Below are 23,598 nucleotides of genomic sequence, written 5' to 3' on the forward strand. Positions count from 1 at the left end.
GGAGACAATTAAAGACCCTGAATTTGATGTACAAATACATAACTTGGAACCTAGGTATCTACATGATCAACTATTTGATTTCTGCAGAATGGTTCTATGCAGTACGGTGACTTTACCTGAGATGCTGAGGATTATCCCCTATGTTAGATTAGGTTAGGGCAAGAACAATGTTTCTAATCTTCATCTCTTTGGAATACTCATATCCCAGAAATCTGGATGGTGTTTTCCCTGATGGTTTTTAAGAAAGTGGTAAAAACAAAACTGTTCTGCAGACTTCTTAATTTACAATTATAGCAATAGCACTTAGGCGTCTATACTGCTTCACAGTGCTTCACAGCCCTCTCTAAGCAGTTTAAAGAGTCAGCCTATTGCTCCCAACAATCTGGGTCCTCATTTTACCCACCTCTGAAGGGTGGACAGCTGAGACAACCTTGAGCCTGGTGAGATTCGAACTGACAAATTGCAGTCAGCCAGCAGTCAGCAGAAGTAGCCTGCAGTACTGCATTCTAACCACTGCACCACCGTGGTTCTTGGGATACTTTGGATTCCTAAAATTCCTAACATTCCTAAAATGTTAATTACTTCATAGTAATTCTATTTTAGGTTATGGTTTTAATGAGTAGTGTTTAATATTTGTATAACATTAAAGGTTTCCCCTGTCAAGTTATATCCAACTCTAGAGAGTGGTGTTCATCTCCGTTTCTTAGCTGAGGGAGCCAGCATTGTCCGGAGACCTTTCTGTGGTCTTATAACTACACTGAGGTGCATTGAATGCTGTTACTTTTCCACCAAAGTGGTACCTATTTACCTACTCACATTTGCTTGCTTTCAAACTGCTACTGTAGTTTGTCCCTGAAATATAGGACAGGGTCTTATTTTCTTTTGACACCCCCCCCCCAACATAAGCATTTATTTTCTGGGAGGTCTTATTATTTTTGAGGTGCAGGGGAGGGCGAGCATGGTGACCTCATGGCTGCTGCTGTGTTGCAATATTTTTTTGGGGGGGGAGGGTATTTTAGCAGATGTGCTCAAAAGCCTGATTGGGGAGGTTTTATTTTCAGGGAATTGGGGTAGGTGGGCAGGACTGGGGCAAGGATGGATGCTCAGGTCTCAGGATGTCAGCTTTCCAGCTGACAAGCTCAGTATCTTTAACTGGGGAGCCATCATGTTCCCAGTCAAGAGTACAAGTGGAGTTTGCAATATGTGAATATTGCAAATACATATATAAATGCATAACCTTTTAAAATAAGAGGGGGAGTTAGTCTAATTATTATTATTTAAACAAGTTTTTTATTATTTATACATATCAATGTGTGAATGGTGTGTACCAGGAAAACATTCCAGGTGGTCCCTCCAACAGTTAAATTTTATGAAGGAGAAACTCTTGCATCTATTGAGAAAACTGGAGCATTTCATTCAGTATCCATTTACAGAAAGCCTGGCCTTCAGCCATAGCTTCCTCAGGATGGGACCTGATGAGATTAAGAATTTACATCCCCACCCACCCAAACTCTAAGGACAGGACATGACCTTTAGGTTCTAAGATGATTTACCCACCACCTTTAGAATAGCAAAAGACACAAGGCTCACTACGCTGCACAACCCCCCTGGACCATCTCAAACACAAAAGCCCAGAACTCTTTGAAAATCCATCCACTCAACCAGCCATTACTAATTATTGAAGAACAGCAAAATCACAAAGAAGTCTGGCCACTAATGGTGCCAGTATTGAAAAAATACAGCCTACAGATTTAATTTTGCTTAATTTATGCAAAGGAGAACCCGAGGAGCTATGAGAAGAAATAATAGATATTTAAAAATTGAAGCAATAAAATAAAATAATCAACAAAAATACCAGAAGCAACAAAACAATATTTCAAAGAAGAAAAAGACCTTTCAGAACAGGTTTTCATGTTGGCCAAGAACAGATAGCGTCAGAAGAAGGAACAGCACAAAACATGAAGCAATAATAACTAACAAGCAATGGTAATCCTTTAATTGTTCATTAGTGGGGAATGCTACTTCCATTAATTTAATTTTAATGATTGGAATTCTACGTTCACTAATTTAATTTTTCTTTTTATTGTACTGGATATGCTCCATTTTAATCTATCCCATACTCTGTTTGTATAGTATTTTACTTTTCAAATAATATCACCAAAGATACTTCGAAGCAAGAACCAAGCAAATCAGCATATCTCATCATAAACTTCTGCTTGATCCCTGAAGACATTCAGCTCAGAACTTCCAAAAATACAGTTTTGTTTTAACTGATCATGCATTTTTATGGTCCTTTGGCATTTGAACTGGTGATGCAGTAGAGATATAACTGACTGTAGCTGTCACTGTTTTCCAACTGTGAAAGAACAAGCTATTCCAATGATAACCTAAATTAAACTACTATTTCTGGACCAGCAGACCTGAAGAGAAGAAATATTAGCAGTAAAAATCAACCTTACGTTCTCCTCTGATCAAGTCTAATAAATGGAAATGGCAACCCAGTGCCATGGACATTTCAGATGCAATAAAGAAGCAATACTAACATTTTACTTGTCTAGCTTCTTAATTACTTAGCAATAGTTAGACTTATATACCGCTTCATAGGGCTTTCAGCCCTCTCTAAGCGGTTTACAGAGTCAGCATATATTGCCCCCAACAACAATCTGGGTCCTCATTTTACCCACCTCGGAAGGATGGAAGGCTGAGTCAGCCTTGAGCCTAGTGGGATTTGAACAGCCGAACTGCTGAACTGCAGTCAGCTGAAGTAGCCTGCAGTGCTGCATTTAACCACTGCGCCACCTTGGCTCCTAGATTACTTCATAGTCATTGTCTTGATGAGATGATAACAACTTTGTGAGTTAGAGCAGTATTACTGTCCCTGAGTTTGGGTGGAATGCGGTACTGAAAATTGTAACTTATTGGGTGAATTCAGCATTGAGCTGAGATCGTACTCGATTCTAGGTCAACATCCATAACTCTGTTAGACAGGGGAAATTTTAGATCTACAGAATTTGGAGGAGAAGTCTAGCTGTTCTATTACAGAAAAAAAGAAATCTAGAGTCTCATGGCTTAAAAACCTCTTTTGGACAGAGAAAATCTGTTTTCTTCTTCTTCTTCTTCTTCTTCTTCTTCTTCTTCTTCTTCTTCTTCTTCTTCTTCTTCTTCTTCTTCTAACTATTCTCTTCTGAGTTGATGAGAGAAAATATGTTCTTAAAAATATTTCAGATGAGAGAATTTTGGAGACATTCTTAGGGTAGAATATCTTCCTCTTACACTTATTTACCAATGAGATAGACAAGGGACAAATCCAAAGGTGCTGCCTTTTATTATGTCATCTTCTCTCCACTGGCATGCAACTTTAGAATATAACAGAATTCTTTATTGGTCAAGTGTGATTGGACACACAAAGAATTGGTCTTTGGTGCATATACTCTCAGTGTACATAAAAAGACAAGACACATTCATCAAGAATCATAAGGTACAACACTTAATGATAGTCATACGGTACAAATAAGCAATCAGGAAACAATCAATATCAATATAAATTGTAAGAATACAAAAGACAAAGATACAGTCCTGCAGTCATAAGTGGGAGGAGATGGGTGATAGGAACGATGAGAAGACTAATAGTAATAATAGTGCAGCCTTAATGAATAGTTTGACAGTGGTGAGGGAATTATTTGTTTAGCAGAGTGATGGCATTCGGGATAAAAACTCTCCTTGTGTCTAGTTGTCTAGTGCTCTATAGTGTCGTTTTGAGGGTAGGACTGGAAACAATTAATGTCCAGGATGTGAGGGATCTAAAAATATTTTCATGGACCTCTTCCTTGACTTTAAACTTTGGTACAGCTTCTATATCATGGGTGTCAAACTCGATCGTGTCCCGGGCCAGATTGTGATGTATTGTGACATTTTTTGCCTTTGTGTAGCCAGGGTGGGCATGGCCTGTACATGACGTATCCAGGCTGTGGGCCGTGAGTTTGACAGGCCTGGTCTATATGAAACTCAGGTAAATCCAGGTGCTATCTATTAGAAACCAGAAAGAGTTCAAACTGAATTCCTAAGAAAGTTACTCCAGATAGCAAAATGTGTGTCTCATATTGCTTTTCATTGGAGCCCATAACTATCAAAAAGAGGACATAGCTATGAGTGTTGTTATTGGATTAAAAGCTCAGTTTCAAACCCAAGGTTCAATGTATCTTAAACTGTAAACATAATTATTGTTCATTTTGGAAATGCCAGATAAAAGATAAATAAGGAAGGTTAAGATTCTCAAATGAAATGGTGATACACCTGGAACACAATTAGGTAATAGTAGAAAAGATTCTTGATATAGAATATATCAACAGAACATAACAAGATGACACTTATAGCTTAATTAGAGTTGAGCAAAATTTATTTCAAACCAGTATTACACTTGGCTTAATTCTTTCAGAAAGTCTGCATAAAGTTTGTGTGATTTCAGTTAATCTGCCACAATTATACCAGAGTTGTAAACTAGTATTTAGGCTAGAAAAAAAAACTAGAATAATGCTAGAGGGATGCATACATATCAACCATGGTTGGAAAGTTTAATAACACACGACTAAATTTCCATGGAATTTTCCATGTACAGAATAGCAACTCGGAGAAATTAAAAAAAAACAACAATCAGGAATGAATCCATATTTAGAACTTTGGAGCATGTAAATTTCATCTGAGTATTCTACTTTGCTCATATAATTTTAGTCTTGATTTTTTCCCTCATTTGGTTAAGCCTTTTCTATGTCAAAATAATGCCTGAGAGTCTTTTTTTAAAATAATTATTTCAGATACCTAGTCAATTGAGTGCCCTTGAAAAACTCTCAAGGAAATCATGATAGTGATAACAGTATAATTAGAAATATATCAGTGGAAGGCACATAAAAACAAAAATGTTATACAGTTCTTTTTCCTTTACCAGATTGAAAAGTTGCCCTTGGATGCTATTATAATGAGAAAGGCTGGGACTCCTATGAAATATGTATGTATGTATGTATGTATGTATGTATGTATGTATGTATGTATGTATGTATGTATCAGGGGTGGGTTTCAACCAGCTGGCGGCGGTCCCTATGAACCGGTTGGTCGGCGAACCCGGAAGTAAGTAACTTCCGGGAACGGCGAAGGGGCCACCCGCCCGCCCGCGCTCCTTACCCAGTTTTGATGAGTTCTGCACTTCCACACAAGCGCAGGACGCATACAGTGCCTGCGCGATCCTCCAGGAGCAGCTGGAGCATCGCACAGACGCTAGTATGCATGCGTGCACCGCACGCGTGCACGAGGACGCCGCCGGCCCCATTCCAATCGAACCGGTTGGAACGGGGGGAGAAACCCACCCCTGGTAGGTAGGTATGTATGTATGTATGTATGTATGTATGTATGTATGTATGTATGTATGTATGTATGTATGTATTAGAAGAAAATAAACTCACATGTTAGACTTAAATGTTCATAACTTTTTGATGATATACATTTGAAAACAAGATTCTGTTTTTGTTTTTGCTCTCAAGAGTTTCTCTTGCTCTCTAATCCAGATTAAGAATTGGGATGAATGTATAGAGATTAAGCAAGGCAATTATTTTTTTTTAGTTTGAGTTACAAAATATATAAGTCACAGGCATTATACAATATATGCATGGATGTATAGATCAGTCTAAATCAGGGGTGTGAAACTCAAGGCCCATGGGTCTGATCCGGGCTGCGGGGTGCTTAAATCTAGCCCATGGGACCACTCTGGAAACAATGAAGGACTGGCCAATGGTGTCTTTGCCAGGAAAACCAAGCTCAGGAGGGCTGTCTGTGGCTCTTCCAAACTCTGTTTTCTCTGGCTGGGGGTTGAAGGAGGCCGGTGCAGCTAAAAATGGAGCTTGGGAGCCCATTTTGCTGACAGAGCACTCGGGCTACCACAGGCGCCCTGACACGAGTGATGTTGAGCTGGTCATGCCCCCTCTGTCCCCTCAAGGTCAAATACAACCTTGATGCAGCCCTCAATAAAATCGAGTTTGACACCCCAGATTAAATCTAGACTGGGTTATTGTAGGCCTAACTCTGAAGGAATTGAACAAAACAAGGCAAAATTCAGCTTGGACTGAAAAACACAAATGCCTGGAAAAGCCAGCTCTGGTGGCATTATTTCTGTAGCCCACTTTTATTGGGACTGTAAAAAGTTAAAATTATGGCCAAACAAATTAGAAGTGAACATGAAAACCATAAAATGCTAAAAAAGCCGAGCAAATGCAAACACGGAACAAATAAAAATAAGGACAGAGTAGCATAAAAGCAATTGATGAAATGCATAAAAGCCAACGGAAAACAACTTTACCCCCCTCAACATCCAAAGCCACAAATTTGAGGGTATCTTTAATCAGCATGGATGGGAGCTTGTTAAATTACTGCATCTCACAAACCATCCAGCACGTGGGTGGTAGTTATCAACTCCGGAGCACAGATATTTCTCAGAAGCTGATTACAGTAGAGCTACCTGTACTCTGAGTTCTTTATAGCACTGTCAGTGCTAATTGGCTCGTTAGTGCCAATGGCACACTAATTACCTCTTTTATCTAAACCTAAATTATTCAGCAACTTGCACCAGGCTTAAAAATGCAGATATGAAAAGCAATAGTGGATGGAACAGATTTTTTTTTTTTGCATAATAGGACTTTTAAAAAATTTAAAATAGGCTGCAAAAGCTGCAGTTCCTACTTTGCAAATAGATTTCGATGTATAAATATTTCACCTCTCCTAACTTAATGTTCCTTAAATGTATAGTCTTATTTTCATTTTTTAATAATCATTGCGAGTTGTGCCACAGTGCATATTTACACCTTTATGCTTTTGACGTGAAAAATGTAATTTCTATTTTCCTTTTTAAAAGAATGAAGTCTTAATCTCTTTCCCTCTTGTGAGAGTATCTATTCCTGAAGGTGGGGGAAGTAGAGGTTTTCTAGGCACACAGTTTGATGTTATGCAGCCCAGAGGTGGTAGGATAACATTTTCATTTTCTTTTCATTTACACCTTTTTATTTGCAATATAATGGGGGAGGGGGGATCCAGAGGTGGTATTCAGCCAGTTCTGACAGGTTCTGGAGAACCGGTAGTGGAAATTTTGAGTAGTTCGGAGAACAATCAAATAGGCTGGCCCCGCCTCCACTGCCTCCCCGCTGATCTTCTTTTGTTGCCCTGAATGGGAGAACCGAGCTGGAAAGCAGGTTAGTGGGGTGGGGAGGGAATGGGGATTTTGCAGTATCCTTTGTTGCATTTAGGGTTCCTGAGGCTGAAGATGAAAGGAATGTCCACTCACGGATAGCTGAATCAACCAAAGTTTATTGAGCATCCAGAATTAACATGAGAACCAACAGCAGAATCAACAGCAAACTTATTAATCATGAAACATCATTCTTATAGTGTTTTCAGCTTCTTTGAGCTTTACGTATTATCTCATTATTGGCTAACAAATCTCCAAGGCACAATAATTTGTTAGTCCTTACATCATTGGTGTTCGTGAGAATGTTCACGTTGTAATAGCTAAGTAAATCAAGTGTTATCAAATGAGTGAATAAAATGTTGCAGGTTATACTTTGTATCATCCCGTGTCCTCGAACATCCCTGGGAACACTGCAAGCAAAGAATAGCTGACAGGCAAATATTTTCTGCAGATTGCTGCAGTTTCAACTTTCACGTGTAACCTCAGTTCTAAGGACCATCCAGATGATTCACTGTAAAAACCCTACATTTCCTCGCTTTTTGTTTTTAATGACGAAAAAAGAGATTTTTCAAGAGCATGCATTTGAATCACCTTCAAAGTAGGTGCAGGAGACTTGAGAAACATGGCAAAAAATGAAGGAACACATTGCATACAGCAACAGCAAAGTATAAGTAATACGATTATGTACCAAGGAATGCAAAGCAATCAATTTTTCAGAAGATAGAGGCCGTTGCTCAATCAAAACAGGTGTAGAACAAAGCCATTTAAGAGGAAGCACCATCATCCAAAATCAAATGAGCATTAAGAAGAGAAAGAAGGTCCCTACCCCAAATATTAGTATGAATATCTAAAATGTAAGGATATAAGGATACAGACTTAACAGCAGAGGTTGTGATGACTATGGAATGAATGCTTTGCCAAGCATTTGTAGACCCACCAATGCCCCACAAGGAATTAACATCACGTTTAGGCCATTGGACAGGCCACTGTAAAAGTGAGATGACAGTAACGTCGGCTCCTGTGTCCAACAAACCTTGAAATGGTTGCTCATTAAGATACAAAGTAAGAAGTGGTCTATGAGAATTAATAGACTGCAGGAGGCCTATAGAAGTAAGAGTTGAACCAAATCCAGAATCACCACGATTTCCAGTACCTGGGTTAGGTACCTTATAGGGAAGCAAAAGAAGTTGTGCTACAGAAGATCCTTTAGGAAGAAATTGTGGAATGTTAACCCAAATTTGCATAAGAATCACTCCAGTGTAATCAGAATCAATAACTCCTGGAACCACAAAACATCCCAATTTATGAGCAGAAGAACGTGGTAAGATTATGCCAACCAAACCAGAAGAAAGAGGATCAGTGTATTGAGAAGCAACCAGTTTCACTTCTAAAGGAAATTTAAAACAAAAACATCCTGTTTAATAAGCCTTTTTGCACTCAGGAAATTCTGTACAATGGTAGTCAACCACCACTAAATGGCGTTGAAGGACAATCTTTCTGACAATGACCTGATTTTCCACCTTTGAAACAATTCCAAACAGCTGCATGAGAATAACACAAATATTCACCTTTCCAAACAACACACTGCACAGGAGTCAAAATCATTCTAAGCAATTGTTTCCAATCCTGTGGAATCATGGTATAGCCATTCTTAATTCCTTCCAAAAGACCTCTAGTAAAATTTCCAGTAATTCCATAATCAGAAATAGCCTTTTTTAACTTCCTTAAAATCTGAAATGGCAAACCTTCCCATTCAGCAATCTGCTGACCTGGTTGTGGCCCTGGTTGATATTGAACCGGACACACAGACAACAAATCAGCTAACTCTTCTCCAGAAATATTAACATCTGATTTACAATTTTCTACCATTTTCTGAAAAGCAGACTTTGGAAGAATATTAGCAGAAGGATGAGGAATAGGAGGAAGAGAAAGAGGAGGGGGAATAGGAGGAGGTGGAGGAGGTGGAGGAGGCTTTATCACAATGTCAGAAGAAGCAGAAGAAGGTGTTATTTCAGACTCAGATTTAAGATCAAAAGAAGAAATTTCTTTTTCAGACAGTGGAGGAAAAATCACAGTAGTAGAATGTTGAGAAGGAGGGGATGATAAGAAAGAAACAGAATCTTCTTTCTGACCAAACATTTCTACAGCATGCCGACACAAATGCCAAGCATGCAAAACATCTACATCTTTCCTAGGCTCAGAATGCAAAACCTTGCCAACTTTTTCCCAATCTGACAACTTCAAAGAGCCTTGTACAGGATAGAAAGGACAACTTAAAGCAATTTCACGGACCAGCCGAAAAAGAGCCTTTTGTGACACACATAACTCAGACTTCTTAAGAAGATACCCCAACTCATTAACATGCTTCCTTTGCTCTTGAGAAAGCGAAGATCCCATACTTACAAAAACCTTAAAAGGTTGAGAAGCCCTTGGGCCGACGATGCATCTGTCCTTCCCTGGACGAAGTATAGGTCCCTGTTCGGGTGCCAAAATGTTGCATTTAGGGTTCCCGAGGCTGAAGATGAAAGGAATGTCAACTCACGGATAGCTGAATCAACCAAAGTTTATTGAGCATCCAGAATTAACATGAGAACCAACAGCAGAATCAACAGCAAACTTATTAATCATGAAACATCATTCTTATAGTGTTTTCAGCTTCTTTGAGCTTTATGTATTATCTCATTATTGGCTAACAAATCTCCAAGGCACAATAATTGGTTAGTCCTTACATCATTGGTGTTCGTGAGAATGTTCACGTTGTAATAGCTAAGTAAATCAAGTGTTATCAAATGAGTGAATAAAATGTTGCAGGTTATACTTTGTATCATCCCGTGTCCTCGAACATCCCTGGGAACACTGCAAGCAAAGAATAGCTGACAGGCAAATATTTTCTGCAGATTGCTGCAGTTTCTACTTACACGTGTAACCTCAGTTCTAAGGACCATCCAGATGATTCACTGTAAAAACCCTACATCCTTCCCCTGCCCTGTCCACAAAGCCAAGCCACGCCCACAAAGCCATGCCCACAGAACCGGTAGTAAAAAAATTGAATCCCACCACCTGGGGGGATCTTATCTTTCTCCCATGCTAGGGTTCGAAGGAGAAGATAGCAATGGTAGTTGAAACTAGAAAGCAGCTGCCCAGGTCAGAAGCCAGAGTCAGGTTCTGAAGACCCAGAGAATTTCTGGGAGGCAAGATTTGAGATGCAGCCAACCTCATGAACTCAGCCCTACACTGAATTTAAAATTGGCCTTCTGCTCTGTTTAATCTTTTCCAATGTTGCTGAAGGTTAACTTTGGCCTCCATTGGTAAAATTAGAAAGATTTTGGGATTGAAGAATAGGGCAAAGGGCAGAACATAGCTAATACTTACTAAAACATGGGGTGGGAAGCTTTTTGGAGCAGCCCACCTTTGACTTTAAATCACATAGAAGGAATACTACAATACAAGGGAAGGGAAGGGACAAATTTCTGTCTCTTCTGCCCTACAAACTTTACAGTCCTTGACATGACTGGTCATTTAATGACTATTCAAAAGTTACGATGGACCCCAAAAATGGTACATATGGCTCAATCTCTAAATTCCAATGATTGCCCCATCACATGATTACATTTTGGGCACTCAGCAACTGGCCCACATTTACAGCCATTTGTAGCATTCTGAGATCACATCACCATAGTTTACCATGGCAAAAACATTCATTGCGGACACTTAACAAGGTATTCACTTAAAGGACTGCAGATGCGGTTAACAACTGCCCCAACAGATGTCATAAAATCAGATCAGTTACATTATCACCCCTTCCCTCTTTATTGATCAGCACAAGTTATAATCATAATTCCAGGCTCAGACACAGTTGTAAGTAGAGAACTACCTGCAATTGTAAGTGAAAAAGGTACCAAAAAAAAAGATATGCTATTCTGTTGAAAAAAACAGGAAAAAAATAAAATGTTACTGTTTTGATTCTTGGATCACAATGTTCATCAGAATTGTACTAGTGTACTCAGCCGTGGTGGCGCAGTGGTTAGAATGCAGTATTTGCAGGCTAACTCTGCCAACTGCCACCAGTTCAATTCTCACCAGGCTCAAGGTTGACTCAGCCTTCCATCCTTCCAAGGTCAATAAAATGAGGACCCAGATTGTTTTGTGGGCAATAGGCTGACTCTGTAAATTGCTTAGAGAGGGCTGTAAAGCACTATGAAGCAGTATATAAGTCTAAGGGCTATTGCTAAGTGCTATTTAAGAAACTCATCTTGGCATGGGGAGGATAGGAAATGAGAGTGGAGAAAGAAAAATCCACCAACTCAGCCAGGCCCTGTCGCTAGGGGTCAGTGGACTATATGGAACATATAAACATGCACATATGTACATTTATATTGCTCTAATTACCTTACTCATTTGAATGTTTATATATTGTAACTATTGGGCTTTGGATGTTTTATGTTTGGAATTATTCTCATACATTCCTGAGGGCTATGTGACTGGTGGCACCAGAATCAATCTAAAAGGCTCAACAGGGAAATTCTTTGCAATTCTGGTGCAGCTTCGGCTGGAACAGGACCAATCTGGTAACACTGGAAGTTGGGCCGCATAACCAGCTGGCCACAGAGTGAAGGCAGACCATTGCCTCTTTTTCATGGGCAGGAACGTACCACCACTGATTTCTACCTGCACACAGTCCACCCCGAAGACAAACTTCATCTGTCTTTGCCTGCTGTGTGTGCCGAAAGCAGAGCTTTGTGATTTACGCTGACCCAAGTGATGCTGGGCAGATTGTCTGCTGTGCTCCATTTCACTGTAGACAAACAATTCCGCATCAACTGATTGCTGCTCACACCAGCAGGAATGCCCCCTTCCTTCTGGTCACCGAAAGCGGCTTTTTATGGCCATTTTGAAAAAAAATATTTTCCGCTATGAAAAAGGAAAAAGCTGCAGGTCTGGGTTTTTACTGCTGTTTTATTCTATTGTTGTTTTTTTGTACAAGCTCACTGGTGAAAATGTGAAATGGTGAATCGGTCCTTTTTTTTTTTTTCTTAATAAGTTCACTTGCGTGGAGTTGCCTTTTTGTTTATTTTTAACCAGTTGAAACGGTTTGGCCATTTCTTCCTTCTAGCCCAAATAACAGGAAAAATGGCAAAATTGTCTTTTGGTTTTTTTTAACCAGTCCAAGACAGATAAAGAAGAAGTGGGATCCATCAACTGGGGATTGTGGTAAATATGGTCAGATCGTAAAATGGAGGAAGAGACTGAAACCTGGGAAGGAATTTCTTAACTTGGGGTCATTTCTAAGCCAGCAGACAAATGGGAAGAAAGCATTTGAAGGCTGCAGTGCAGAAAAACTGCATTAGACCTTCCCAAACCTGATATCCTCCTATTGGGTTGTACTTCAGCTCCTATTATTTCCAGCCAGAATGGTCTTTGGCTATACATTTGATACATATGAAAGAACAGTGGGATTCAAAAATATTTACTATCGGTTCTTTGAGCGTGGCTTGGTGGGCGTGGCTTGGTAGGCGTGGCAGGGGAAGGATACTGTAAAATCTCCATTCCTTCCCCATTCCCGAGGAAGGTTACTGCAAAATCCCCATTTCTTCCCCATCAGCTGGAACTCGGGAGGCAGAGAATAGATGGGGGTGGGGCCAGTCAGAGGTGGTACTTACTGGTTCTACGAACTATTCAAACTTTCTGCTACTGGTTCTCCAGAACTGGTCAGAACCTGCTGAATACCACCTCTGATATGGAAGGGACCAGTATGGGGAGAACTGGAAAAGGATCTTTCCAAGTCTCAAAGCTGGATACAGCCAATGACTGATCAACAGGCCTCCTGATTGCAGACTTGAATATCTGTGAAAAGACACCAATTCACCCATTTTTAATGCATACTTTCCCCTCCCTCTCATCTGTCTTTTGCAATAGTTTGGTTAAGTCCACAGCTTCCTGAAGTCTGACTCACAGTGGGTAAATCACCTGATGGGGAAAAAAAATCACCACAGGGCAAATTTCTATATCAACTCAAAACACAAGGAAACAATTCACACATCCAAAGGCACAGCCTACACTGTTTTCTTCTGATAGCCAGCTGTCTCTTCCAATGCTCAAGGGAGGGTAGTTTTCTCCTCCTATCTTTTTTTTCCTCCACAGCTTGTGAGGCAGAGTAGGGGTTTCAGCTTTGGGATTCCATATCCTGCCTAAATGCCTTTATCACTGCATACTGAAAATGGCGTATAGTTATAGTTTAAGACACAACAGTCTCCTTAAGTCATAGATAACCCTCACGCATATGTGCTAAACATTATTTCCCTCACACAGAGATAACAGTGTATACAGCAGTAGTGTGCAATTTAAAAAATATAATGTCATATAATAAAACAATGATTTTACCTAAGTATTATTATCAAATAGGGATGCGGTAGCTCAGTGGTTAAGACACTGAGCTTGTTGATCAGAAAGGTCGGCAGTTCAGCGATTCAAATCCCTAAGCGTCACCTAACAGAGTGAGCTCCCGTTACTTGTCCCAGCTTCTGTCAACCTAGCAGTTCGAAAGCATGTAAAAATACAAGTAGAAAAATAGGAACCACCTTGGTGGGAAGGTAACAGCTTTCTGTGTGCCTTTGGTGTTTAGTCATGCCGGCCACATGACTACGGAGACATCTTCGGACAGTGCTGGATTTTCGGCTTTGAAATGGAGATGAGCACCATCCCCTAGAGTTGGGAATGACTAGTACATATGCAAGGGGAACCTTTATCTTTACCTTATCATTATCAAAGCAATGAAATATGCAGCCACTCCACTATATCATAATCCCCCCCCAAATATTTTTAAAAATAAAATTTTGCTGTCCCACATGCCTGAAAATGGTGAAATAATAGAAAGAAAGATGAAAATTCTTGCAAGCAATGTAGTTTCTCAAGGTTGAATATATTGTTTTAAAACCTCCCTCTCTTTCTTTCTCTCCCTCCCCCCCTCTGCTATTTACTACCCCATTCCCAGCAAACAATTCCACCTTTTGAATAATGTTGTTTTACTTCCTTAATAAATATATTCCATTAAAGCAAGTATATTTCTGTTCTTCAGACCCAGAGCGACAAACATGCTTAGACTTGAATATCTTTTATGAGAAACGAATTGTTTCCCCATTCAGTAGAGCTGTTTGCTCAGAGGACAAATTTTCCTTTTATTAACATAGTTATCCAGCTGCTAAAGGAAATCTAGAGATACACTGGCATGAAAGAAGAATTTACTCTGAATATCTCCAGAGTCTCAGAATGGAGGCTGGAAATTCAGGGCTTGTGGAATCATATGTCTCTGTAATTCCCCTGTTTGGAATTATTCCTTGTATCTGGCACAACTTCTCCATTACTCCTAGGTAGCCCACTATTTGGTCACTTGAGTGTCAGGACACAAATTGTCTCTTTGCTCTTCTTCCCAGGAAGAGAAAATGAAGTTTTATCGTTCCATTTTTTTTCTTTCCAAGGTGCTTATACAGGTACGGTAGTTCTCAATTTACAGCAGGTCGCTTAGAGACTGTTCAAAGTTATGACAGATGCCCCAAAAGATACAATCTGTTTTTGAATTTACGACAACTGCAAACACCACCACCCCATGTGATCCCCATGGGCACTTGGCAATTAATTCACCTTTATGGATGTTTGCAGCACCCCATGTTCAAATGACTATGATTTTCAACTTTTTTGCCAATTTCCAGCATTTACTTCCAGTTTCTGGCAAAAAAAATACTTATTGGGTATAATGGATTGATTTAACAATGACAACATTTATTTAACGACCATTCATTTAACTGACACCATTGTGTTAGTTTAATGGCTATGAAAAAAAAAACTATTGCCAAAAAAGCCCTAATACGACCAGCCTGCCTTCCAGTGAAAACATGTATACTGCACAAGCCAAAAAGAAGGCTGAGAAAATATTTGTAGATTCATTATATCCTGCATATAAACTGTTTCAACTCCTCCCCTTGGGATGCTGATACAGCACATTGCGTGCCAAAATAATTAGATGCAGAGACAGTTTTTTTTCTCGTGCCATCACTCCGCTGAACACTGAATTCCCACAGTACTCTCTTATGTCTAGGTATATTTACCCATGTAATGTGGCTGTATTACTATTATCCTTCTTATACGTTCCACAACCTTCTCTAATTGATTATTTCTTTGTTATCATAATTATTTTGATGTTTTGCTTGTACACTGAGAACTTATTCACTGGTGACAAATTCCTTGTGTGTCTAATCACACTTGGCCAAATAAAGTATTCTATTAACATCATTAATATTGGCATTTGCTTAATAACTATAGCATTTGCTTAATTCTGGGCTCAATTATGGTCGTAAGCTGAGGACCACCCATCTAGTATGTGCCTGTGTGAGTATGTCCATAGTGTATATACTGTATGTTGCGTATAGGATGAGTATGTCTTTGTGTTTCTGTGAATATGGCTGTAAAGGAGCACATTGTATGTATGCATATGCAGATTATACACCTCTCAATTGTGTTGAGTTTCTTCCTATTTTTATATGGTGAGTTTCTCCCTAGTTGTATATGCTGAGGATGTTGTATATGAACAGTTAGCAGATCATGTGGGTCTGCTAGCTGTAGATAAAGAGGTGCAATTTTATGGATAAATAATATATGCTCACATGTAATGCTATTAGATGTGCACCCAAATGCTTGCATTGACCCCAGATACCCCCCAAAATGATCTCCCCCTAGTTTAAGTAATCAGGGAGGTCATCTAGGTGATTTCCTTATGTCATGACCTGTAGAATGAGTGACCTTGTTCAATCTAGTATCTTCATGTTGTCTGAAATTCTCTGAGAATCTTAAGAGATTGTTTATTGGCTTTTGTTTATATAAGGCAGCTTCTTATGTTCCTATGGATACTTGATGATAAGGTAAGCCGTAAATCCATTTCCATGAACCATGCAGATCGCTGGCAGTCACTTAGCAACTGTCATTTCCAAAATGGAAACTTATGTTAATATAGCTGTACATCTTCTACTGCATTTAGAAAAAATCAGCTCAGATGCAAATTTCTATCCTGATGAACAGGTGCCAATAAAAAAAATTATTAATTTAAATGACATCTTATTTTAAGACTTGATTTCAGCCCCCACCATCATTTGCCATTTGAAGTCATGATACAGCATCAGATGTAGAAAAATAAAATTATGCAGGCATTATTCAGCCCCTGAAATGTTTTCATTTAAAAAAAAAAGATTGGAAAAAAAATGAATGAAATTAGCATTTAAATAACATGTCATATGCTGCAGTAACTGTTGTTTTGAAAGCTGGTTAGCCTCTATTAAAAGTACCAAAATCATACAATGATGCTAGAGATAAAACACGGAATTGAGGCCTCTAATTTTACCCCTATCTTTCTAATCTGAGAAGAACTGACTGCTCAGGTTGCAATAAAACTGCACATCCTTCTTCAGATTGTCAAGACGTAAACAGTTGGCTGTTCAAATGTGATGAAGTGGGGAATGAATGGGATGAAGTATCATGGAAACCCACAAGATCTCTCTCCATTCTCTGTTCTCATTTTTGTATCTCAAAAGACTTGAGTGAGTGGATTTTGCCCACCTGCATATCTGAGAACCTTGGAAAACTAGAATAAGATTCTTTGTATAAGCATACAAACATCCTTCCCTACATATTGCTATACAATGTGAATAAGGCTTAGGAAATATGAGTCAAAAAGAGAACGTTCTTTGACCTTAAGTAAGATTCTGAGTCTGGAAAGAAATTATGGGTAAAGTGTAAAAAAAGAAGAAATCTATAGTTTAGATGCTGACTTTGAATAATCAAGGATTTCTTACGGACCAGGTTTCAAGCTCTATTCCTCCATCATTCATCTAATCTTTTTTAAAATATCTTTTTCCTCCCCAAAGCAACCAGCTTTGAGGTTCCAGAGGGATTAGCTATTTTAGAATCAATGTATTCCACAGGTGGGAGAGTTATTTCACAGAAACAATTCTTTTTCTAGGCAGGAGTGAATTAATTAATGAATTAATCTGACAGTATCACACTTCCACTTGTATGTAGCTAATAATGTTTGATTTCAGTTTTCATCCAGTTAGCACACTTAGGAAAAAAAGGATTTTAAAGGGAAGAGAATATAAAATTCTAAGCTTCTTGAACTAGCATTATAAAAGGGATATGTCTAATTCTTAACACATTTATCAAAGGTGTAAGAATATTTATACACGCATTCCACAAAGAAAATACTGTTTTAAAATATCCATGGTTATGTAGCTATTTTGTTGCTATCAGTGACAGTCTTTTTTAATAGGGCTAAGAAATAGATACCACATTTGGATAAAATTACCCTTTATTGTTCTTCAAAGCTTTTTGCTATTATTTTTTCAGCTAAACTTTTTTCTAAAAGAAAATCACTCCCTAATAGATCAAAAAGAATTAAGACTGGAAAGAAAGAAACTACCAATTAAACTAAATGGCATGCAAATTGTGTGTCATCCTGCTCCATTTTTCTGATTTTATTTTTATTTTTACTGTAAATGCTCAGCCCCACATGAGGACAGGCTGGGAATCCAATCTTCCTTTTTGTTTCTCTAAACAACATTGGTGCTTCTTGAGTTTTCCCCTTAAATGCTATGCTCCTGTAAGGATTATTCTTTTCAACAAAAGGGTTGAGAAAATGATTACCTTTTCTCTTCCTTCCATGTGATAGTCCTAATTTAGATCAGGCCACCCTGTATTTAGCATCAAGTGAATAAAATCAGATGCTTCAACCAGACAACCTACAATTTGTGCTATTGCCTGCTTCAAGACTGAGGGAATCCAAAGAGAATAGGTTGACCCTTCTGTATGGCAGAGAATACCCCTGATGATCTCAATTTAATTTCCTCCAGCTTTATTTCTGAATCTGGCACAATTCTTTTCTGCTGTGAAGCATTCGTAGAATCAAACTGAAATGGACAGATTTGTACTTGAAAGTACATCTCTGCACCGCATTGCAAAGTTATGCCGGATTTCACAGGGACCAATTGAACACAGGCAGTTGAACATGGGGAGGTTAAAAATGGATGGCAGCCTATGAACATGTGATCAAGACCTCAATCCTTTTCAAAAGGGCAGGACTTCCAGCACATTGCTCCAATTGCCAACTTGTGCCCCATCTCTGCTTCTTCAGAGGTGGGTTGCTACAGGTTCACACCTGTTCGTGTGAACTGGTAGTGGTATTTTGGCCTTGGTCGCCCGAACCGGCAGTGATCCAGGCTGGCCATGCCCCCAAACTGGTTCCCCGGTTGGCTATACCATAGCCGACATGTTTTTTTACTAATTTTTTTCATGTTCTGCGCATGTGTAGAACATTGAACAGTCACCTGTGCATATAAGCCAAATACTACTCACTCATTACGAAATCTCCAGAACTGTAAAGCCTACAAACTTGAAATTTGGCATGTATGTTCCTCTTGGCTTCTAGGTGTTCGCTAAGAAAGGATTTTTTTTCAAAATGACCATTAGATCATCAGTATTTCTTATACAGTATTATATTAACACGTGGCAATGCTAAGGAGTTAGACATGCCAGTTGCCTTATATGGGCGTGGTCAGCATGTGACTCATCCGGTTTGCTGGCTGGCCCGATGACATGGTTTCGTAGTGAAGCACAGGTATCCAGCTAGTTACTGATATGATCTAGAAGTCACCAGCAACATGGGAGGAGTTTTCTTATGCGTGGTGGAGATGGCTTCAGAGACAAGTTCAATTAGTTATTTGGCAATTGTTCATGCCATGATGCCTTTAAACAAATGTACAGCTCGCCATTCAATACAAAATATAGTACCCTGCCAGATACAATATTATACTTTTCTGTCTTCCTTTCATCCAAAGTGTTCTTGGGAAGCATATACTGTATCTTCTACTTCTGCCTCCTGTAGGGGAATGCTTCTCCATCCAAGCTAAAATGAAAAGGGAGGTTTTGGCAAATACATTTTCTTCAGCTATAAATGCACTTTAAATGAAACTCATTAAGGGCAACCAGAGGGGATGTTCGCAGATGGAGAGGAAAAGGCAGGTGTGAGGACAGTTAGGCAGCTGTGAGAACTACAGGAAGAACAACAGCAAAATAAATATTTGGATGCTCAGGGTAAAAACATGAGGCAAGGAGACAGAACAGCCAAGAGAAAACATTTAAGAAGTTATTTGCTGGTAAGATTTAATTCCCCACAATTGAACCATTAAAGCTTTTGCCAAATGACTACATGTATGTGTATATGTATATGTATATCTGAAAATCCTGTGGATCAGTGGTGGGTTCCAGATCCTGGTGCAACGGGACCGGGCACCCACCATGTGCACACATGCATACCTACCGCCTGCGATGCTCCAGCTGCTCAGTGGAGCATTGCGCAGGCGCCATATGCTCTGTGCGCATGGGCAAATGCCCTGATTGGCTCAAATAGCAGTAAGGAGAGCAGGTGGGCGGATGGGCCCTCTGGAGCACCGTACTGGAATGGTACTTGGTGCTCCCAGCAGGCACCAGTACGCGCGTACCGGGGCGTACCAGTCGTATCCCACCACTGCTGTGGTTTGTTTTTCCACTCCCCCCATTCTCTTCTATTTTTAACATGAAACTACCTGCATTTGAAGTTGTAATTCTTGCTGCGCAAAAGAATACGGTTTTAAGGAAGTGAGGAAATGTGGACTCTCTCTCTCTCTCTCTCTCTCTCTCTCTCTCTCTCTCTCTGTGTGTGTGTGTGTGTGTGTGTATGCACATGCATCCAAATTCATACTCAGTCTTCTAATGCTTTTCTGATGAAGATGGCATGTGCTTTTTATATGATTGTTATTTCTTTTTGGGACTCTATTGTGCTCCAGTTCCACTTTATAAAGTTCAGACCATTTCCAAATAACACTGGGCAACAAACACAAACACAGCATGAAAGACATATTCCAGCAATTTCTTCTCATAAAAGTTGACTATATCAGAGGAAGAAACAATGCTCCAGAATTTTAACAGGAAACTGAAATGAAAGAAGTATATTGAGAGTAATATGGATCTATATAAAGATGAATCAATAGGGTGAGGTTACAAAGATGAGGATGTGTGTGTGTAGCTATTAAAACAAACCCAGTGTTTCTCTCAGTAGGTCACACTGAGGTCTGATCAAGCAACTAAAAGTTAAGATGGAAGTGAGGAAGGTTAACTTGATTCTGATCTCCTGAAGATACCAAAGATGGGGGCATAGTTAGGCTCTACCAGTAGTTATTCTGAGGCTGAAGTCATTCCTGTAAGGCAGTGGTTATCAACCTTTTCTTCCCCATGGACCCCCTTTAAATTCCTTTTGTGGCCACAGACCATAGCCATGAACCACCAAGACTTAAGTCGAGATTCGAGTTATTTGACTGCATCAAATATTTATTTCAATTTTCTCATGAAGGTCTTTCAAATTTGGAGAGAAGGGGAAGTAGGCTAATCTGTTAATGCACACACTCCTATTATATCTTTATTGCAATGATTCCATACAAATTTAATAGTATCAACACTCTTTCCCCTGAAATGGCCCATTTTAGGGTATTTTGACATGCGAATTCTGAATTTGAAAGTTTTTACAAGCCTGCTCACCTCCACCCTCCTCTTGTTTGTCTGTGTTCAGTCACCGTATATTTTTTTTTACGGGTCCAGGGCCACCACTTGGAGGAACAGACTTCAGCCCCGTTGTGGCCCCATAGAGGGCCATTGGGTTAAGAAAATGTGTTTGAGAGAAAAACCGCCTAATTAAAGTGAGTCCTGCCAACCATACTAGCACTACAACCAAAAATACATGGAACCATTAATATGACATACGCATATAAAAGTCACATGCAAATGGAAGCTGCTAAATGATATGAATAAAATTTTACAAGTTGTACTTCGCTTAACGCAAGCTGTTGGCCAAAAGGGAACATATTCTATTTGTACTGTTACAACTAATGAGAATGCTGGTGCTGCATTGATACTCACAAGCCTTGTTATATTCAGCTTAATAGGAGAAATTTGTATTCTCAGTTGTGACTCTATGTTTCTATGCTTATTCTTAAGATAAACGAAAGCAGAGAATGATTTTTCGCCCATGACGTTGTTACGAATCAATACTTTCATAGCCCTCTTACTAAGTTCTGAAAATCTGCTTGTAAGTGAACTCAGAAATTTGGAAGGGACCGTACTTTGACCTGAAGTTTCAGACCACCATCTGTGGATATTTCTATGAGCTTGTCTTTCTCTTCTGCTCTGAGCCCTTCTAGTTCATACACATTAACTGAAAAGGTGTCTCTAATCCTTAATATTGACTGACAAATTGTCAATTTGCCTCTTAGCTGTATCATTTGACAAAGATATTATGGAAATTTCTTTGGCAGCTTTCTCGTTGATCAACACAGAAACCATGTTTTTTTGCAGCAAATAATATAAGTACTTCAGCTATAATGCAGAGTTTTCTGGTTTTTGCTATTAGTTGAGAAGCCTCAAATGAAGCCCTCATTGCATTTTCTTTGTTACAACCAGTTGCAGTCTTTTTTTAAAAAAAAACATTTTCTTACTTTCCTGAACTTTACATTCCCTGCTTTTGAAAAAAACGATGTTCTTTGTGGCATGTTCCTAATGTTTTGTATCAAGATTCTTTGATACAAGGATGATAGTTTCATAGCCTTGTTGGATGCTAACTTGGATAGTAACTTGTAACACGTTCTCTGGGAGTAGCTTATCCTCAGGACTTATACCCATGAAGCCAATCGCGAGATATTCCTTGCTATAATGGTGCTACTTTTTAAAATGATTGGAAGCCATACCTTGCTTAGAACAGGATGCGTCCTGTTCATCAGCATCCTCAGTCCATTTATGTTTCAAATTCAGCCAGTGATCCATCCTGAGGCTAAACTGAAATGTGTTTGTCACAAATGCCACTGCAGCGATATCGAAAAATCACCTTAAGGAACTATACTCAAAGGATTAGCAAAAATCAAAGACAATTACAAAATCAGTCCAAATGCTCATTCACACCTATAATGAGTGACTCAGATTTCTCTGCCCCGTGATCTCTGACAGTCTGAGCAACAGCAGGAAATGTCACACATTTTCTCTTTGCTACTTGGTATCATTCACTTGCACGTACTGTCAGGTTCTGAAGGGTTAATGAAACCAGCCAAACACAGAAATGGTTTGAAATGCAGTTTGTATTCTTCCTTCAGCACAAACTGACCAACAAAGCACTAAGGCAATGAATAAATTGTCAGCTTGTGCTTCCCACCACCTTCTGACACGTTCTCAGTGTGTGCAGAAATATCAAATAGTTATTTAGCACTTAGCAATATCACTTAGACTTATATACTGCTTTATGGTGCTTTACAGCCCTCTCTAAGTAGTTTTATAGAATCAACATATTTCCCCCAATAATTTGGGCCTCATTTTACCCACCTTATAAGGATGGAAGGCTGAGTCGATCTTGAGCCTGGTGGAATTTGAACTGCCAAATTTCCGGCAGCCAGCAGTCAGCAGAAGTAGCCTGCAGTACTTCACTCTAACCACTTCGCCACTGAGGCTCTTGGTACCATCAGACAGCTACTCTCACGCCTGATTTATACCTCTGATTGTTGGTCATCAAGGCAATAGGTTTAAAAAGCAAAGTTTTACTAAACAAGCCTGGAGAATTAAGATTTTGTTCTATTTCCCATTCCATCTTGCTTTCATTCGTTCTTTCAGATTTAACTGCAAAAAATCATAACATTTCTTCAAGCCTTCACTTGTGACAATATCACGCCCCCCCCCCCCCAAGAGTCTGCAGACCACAGGTTGAGAATCACTGGTGTTTTCCACTGCATAAATCAGTTGCCGGAATAAAGAGAAGCTTGTTTGAAAGGTTCCACCACAACCCTTACCCTTACCCTAACCCTAACCCTAACCCTAACCCTTACCTTTATGTGAATCGGCTTGCTTTAATTTAATTTTTATTAATTTTTATTTGAATTTTTCGATCTTTTTCGTCGCGCTGTGATGACGTCAAAGGCGCGATTTTGTCGATCGCGCTTTTGCCGTCCGCGCTTTTGACGGGTCACGGTTTGAAAATTTCACACTGGCAGGGATTGACTGCTCACTCAGTTGAGACACTATTCTTCTTTAAATTTGTGGATTTCATTCTTTTGCCTTTTTTTTTTTGTTTTTTTTTTGTTATTCTCACTAAAATCCCACTGAATTCAACTGGGCAAAGCAGGAACAAAAGGGTATAAAGGGAGATACTTAAAGAGGGGTGAATTTTATACCTCAGGTTCTCAGCGATCGGTAGACCTCTGCTTATCATGGATAAGCCTTAGGTAACTTACTACAATTATGAGATGTCTAAACCACTGGAAATT

The 23,598-nt window shown here is 39.3% G+C and overlaps 1 protein-coding gene across 1 annotated transcript in view; it reads right to left on the reverse strand.

Moving 5' to 3' along the window:
- B3GALT1 (beta-1,3-galactosyltransferase 1) overlaps nucleotides 1-23,598 on the reverse strand; it is a 413,993-nt gene that overhangs the window by 150,047 nt on the left and 240,348 nt on the right. The window lies entirely within an intron of this gene.

This window comes from Thamnophis sirtalis, unplaced genomic scaffold (genome assembly GCF_051295495.1).
Source record: "Thamnophis sirtalis isolate CommonGarterSnake01/CBP01778 unplaced genomic scaffold, rThaSir2_p1.2 scaffold_1, whole genome shotgun sequence".
NCBI lineage: Eukaryota > Metazoa > Chordata > Lepidosauria > Squamata > Natricidae > Thamnophis > Thamnophis sirtalis.